This window comes from Sesamum indicum, linkage group LG1 (genome assembly GCF_026168435.1).
Source record: "Sesamum indicum cultivar Baizhima isolate 11 linkage group LG1, ASM2616843v1, whole genome shotgun sequence".
Classification (NCBI taxonomy): domain Eukaryota; kingdom Viridiplantae; phylum Streptophyta; class Magnoliopsida; order Lamiales; family Pedaliaceae; genus Sesamum; species Sesamum indicum.
In genome coordinates this window covers 10,034,425-10,039,159 of record NC_142657.1, presented here as the reverse complement: position 1 = coordinate 10,039,159, position 4,735 = coordinate 10,034,425, and the positions used below count along the sequence as shown (strand labels likewise).

Genomic DNA, 4,735 nt, shown 5'->3' with positions numbered 1-4,735 from the left:
ATGAGATGGTCTTGAAGTGGAAGGTGTATCTCCTGTGGGTGACCGTCCTGCATCCACAAACTCAAAAAAACTATCATTTCCAGCGACAAAGCCCATTCGTGTCAAATTGGTTGTCCAATGATTCCAACTCACAAGCAATATGGAGGTTATGATTAGAAGGGTGAAAAACACCAAGATTTATTGCAATTAAAGTGATGTAAGAACCAGGAATTAAAGCATGATTTTGGTTAAGGGATGAGTGAAATTGCGTAGCCAACCAAAATCCAAGATTAACTTTATTTTCATGTAATACACCATAAAAAGTACAATTCAGCTTTAGAGCAAATTCCAGACGTATCTCTACGTTCGAAAAAGTTGAAAGCAAGGAAACGATGAACTCGGATGATATGCAAATTCCAAGCTTTTCAAGTAATGGCTTTTTGATCTACTTGGATGATATGCAAGCGAATAGTAGATAATTTATGCCATTCTTTGACAGGATTAAAATCCTCATGGTAATCACATAAAGAATTAATGTACTCGTAAGTGAGTGCATTTTCAATAGTTGTGAAACCCAATGCAATATTGAACTCAGTTAAAGACATAGAAAAGTTTCGTCCCATCAAACGAAATTTAACTACCCCTGGTGTGTTTAACATGAGTGATGATGGAGTAGTAAATTCATAAGTGGTATAGAATTCTCTCATGAGTTCAATATAAGCATGCTTAGTCCAATTAAAGAAACATTGCCAGCCAATATTTTTGATCAGTAAGTTACTACTCTCAATAGCATGCAAACTACGTAAAGTATCAGTATGCATTATTTTGCAAAGCAGAATATTACGAGTGCACAGCAGTGTATACCGATCCTTGGCCGCGCGGGTTGTGAATTTGAGGTTCCCGCCAAGTGCTTCTGATGATAGTGGAAGTACACTTGGGCAGCGGGTGCTACGGGAATGAGTTTCCGATTTGGAGGAGGATCCTTCTTCTCGGCTCCGTTTGCAGCTACTCATCCTAATTTATCTCAAGAGGAAATACAGCAAGTAAAATGGAAAAAGAATAGAAAAATGTATAGAAAGAAAGAGGGGAAAACTGTGCACCAACGGAATAGAGACGCGGCAGCGGCATCGGCAACAGTAGTGGTCAGCGACGGTGAGACAACAAAAGTGGTTGTAGGTTTCAGCTTGGGGTTTCAGCGTCGGAAAAGAGAAAAAACGGCGGCGTCGAGGTGGTGGCGGTTTTCTGGTGTGAAGGCGACGATGGTTCTGGGTTTCCTCCAACAAAGTCGTGCGATGGCGAGGCTGGAGTTGTTGAAGAGAGAAACGGCGATGCCGGTTGAACTACGTCGGAAGAGAGGAAGAAGACGGTGGGCTGAGTGAAGATAGCTGCAGGGCGGGGTTGGGTGCGAAGGCGACTAGAAATAGACGGTGGCGGCGGGTTCCCGTCGAAGTTGCCTGTTAACAAAACAGCAGCGCTGCGCGACGACGAAATGGAGACAGACGGCAAACTGTGGCTGGATTTCATGAGCGACGGCAATGGTGGGCTGGACTGCGACGACAAACGGTGATGAGGCAGCGGTGGCGGATTCCGGTGAGACGGCATCGGCGACGGCTGGACAAGAGTTGCTAAAAGAGAAAGAGATAGTGTTTGGTCAAGGTTGAAAAAGATGGAGTGGTCAATGGCTTGAAAAGATGAAGATGTGGTCAAAGATTTTGACCTACTTTACCTTTTATTTGATTTTTTTTGAATTTCTAATTTTGTTTAATAATAATTAATTAGAAAAAAGAAAGTAAATAAGAGTTGGTAGTATGCTTTGGAGAACCTACAAAAACTCACTAAGCGTGGGCACGCTTAAAGGGAACTTCAAATCTGTTTTGGTGGAGTGAGCCAAAAGATTAGGAAGACCTTTTAAGCGTGGGCACGCTTAATGAAATCAGCAAATCTGTCCGGTTTGGTATTCCAAACAGATTTGGATGCTTCATTAAGCATGGGCGTGCTTTGCAAAATTTTAATAAAAACACTAAAACTAAAATAAAAAGAAAAAGAAGGGATAGAAATTTCATGGGTTGCCTCCCATGTAGCACCTTTCTTTAACGTCTTTGGCTAGACTGCGAGAGGTGCATTTAGGTGAAGGTGGACTCCACAAGTTGAATTTTCTCAATTGTTGGTGCTTGAAAACCCTCGTAGAAAGGCTTGAGCCGATGTTCATTCACCTTGAACACCTTACCTGTTGTGGTACTCTTGATTTCAACTGCCCCATGAGGGAAAACATTAGTAACAACAAAAGGTCCTATCCATCGAGAACGTAACTTACCCGAGAACAACTTGAGCTTGGAATGAAAGAGGAGAACTTTTTTCCCAACAACGAATTCTTTACGAGAAATGGTGCGATCATGGAATGCTTTGGCCCTTTCCTTGTTAATTTTTGAGTTCTCATAAACGTCATTCCGTAACTCCTCAAGTTCTTGTAGTTGCAACTTTCTTTGCCCTCCTGCTTCATCCATTGCCAAATTGAATTGTTTGATCGCCCAATATGCCCTATGCTCAAGTTCGACAGGGAGGTGACAAGATTTACCATAAATCAAACGATATCGAGACATACCCTATGGGAGTTTTGTACGTCGTGATAGCCCTAAAGTGCGTCCTCCAAGCGTGTGCTCCAATCCTTTCGGTTGGGTTTCACTATTTTCTAAAGTATGGATTTGATTTCTCAATTGGAAATTTCCGTTTGGCCATTCGTTTGAGGGTGGTAGGCAGTCGAGATTCAATGAGTGATATTGTACTTCTTGAACAATGCCTCGATCACCTTGTTGCAAAAATGGGTCCCTTGGTCGCTTATGATTGCCCTTGGCATACCAAACCTAGACAAAATATTAGCCTTGACAAATTCCACAACAATTTTAGCATCATTGGCTCGAGTAGCCTTTGACTCTACCCATTTGGACACATAATTTACTCCTAAAATGATGTAAGGTTTACCAAAAGAAGATGGGAAATGACCCATAAAGTCGATTCCCCACACATCAAATACTTCACACACAAGTATTGGGGAAAGGGCCATTTGATTGCTGAGGGCCAAGCCTTCCTACTTTTTGGCAATTTTCATATAATTTACAAAATAGATATACATCTGTGAACATACTTGGCCAAAACAAGCCGCATTCTAGCACTTTTCGTGCTGTCCTTTTTGGTCCAAAATGACCTCCACATGCATATGAATGACAAAACTCAAGAATTGAGGGGATTTCATTTTCAGGTACGCACCTTCAAATAATTTGTTCCGAACTAAATTTCCACAAGTAAGGCTCATCCCACACATAGTATTTGGCATCGCTTTTGATTTTGTCTTTTTTTGCTCTAGTCAAATCTCGTGGCAGAATGCCGGTGACTAAGAAATTGACTATATCAGCGTACCATGGGGTGACTCCTTGAATGGTGTCAAGATGCTCGTCTGGAAACTCATCTTTAAAGGTGGTGGGTTTTCGCCGGTGACCAATCGGCTAAGATGGTCAGCTACGAGGTTCTCCGCTCCTTTCTTGTCTTTAATCGTCAGATCAAATTCTTGCAGCAGCAGTATCCATCTTATCAATCGTGGTTTTGCTTCTTTCTTTGACAACAGGTATCTCAACGCTGCATGATCAGAATACACAATTTTATCGACGGATTATCAAGGACTTCGCCCAACCAAGAAAAGAACGAATCTCCCGCACATTGGCGGGATAAGGCAAAGATTTTATGACATCTATTTTAGACCTATCTACTTTTATCCCCCTAGAAGATACGATATGCCCTAGAATTAAACCTTGATCTACCATGAAATGACATTTTTGATAATTCAGAACAAGGTTCTTTCTATGCACCTTTCAAGCACTTTAGTTAATTTTTCCAAACAATCTTCAAATGAGTTTCCATAAACAGTAAAATCGTCCATGAAAACTTCAATGAATTGTTCAACAAAGTCGGAAAAAATACTAACCATACATCTTTGAAAGGTAACGGGTGCATTGCACAGACCAAAGGACATTCTTCTATAGGCGAAAGTTTCGAATGGGCATGTGAATGTTATTTTCTCTTGATCTTTGGGCGCCACTAAAATTTGATGGAAACCTGAATATCCATCATGACAGCAATAATGAGAACGACCGGCTAACCTCTCTAACATTTGATCTATAAATGGGAGTGAAAAATGATCTTTCCTAGTGGTAGCATTAAGCTTCCTATAATCAATACAAACTCGCCACCCATTTTGAACACGAGTGGGTACAAAATTTCAAAAAGAATTTTCGACTATGATACCTATTTTCTTAGGTACCACTTGAGTCGGACTTACCTATTTACTATCAGAAATTGAAAAGACCTGCATCGAGGAATTTCAAGATCTCTTTTTTTTACCACTTTCATCATCAAAGGGTTCAGTCGGAGTTGAGCTTCCCTTGAAAGTTTAGTGCCTTCCTCTAGGAGTATTCTGTGCATGCAAGTCAAAGGACTTAAACCTTTAATGTCAGTGATAGTCCACCCAATGGCTTCTCGATACTCGCAAAGCACTCGGATCAGTTTTTCCTCCTTAAGATTAGTGAGCTTGCTTGAACTAATTATCGGTAATGTTTTGTTCTCCCACAAGAAGGCGTATTTAAGGTGTTTTGGCAACTCCAATTCCAATGCGGGTGCCAGCAATATAGAAGGGAATAATTTTGGTGTGAAAGTACGGTAATTCAATGAAAGCAACATTGGGAGGTAAAGTTCGGAGAGCTTCAAG

The 4,735-nt window shown here is 41.0% G+C and overlaps 1 pseudogene; it reads right to left on the bottom strand.

Moving 5' to 3' along the window:
• Window positions 1–2,102: 2,102 nt before the first annotated feature.
• LOC148789444 (uncharacterized) lies at window positions 2,103–3,631 on the bottom strand (annotated as a pseudogene).
• Window positions 3,632–4,735: the final 1,104 nt, after the last annotated feature.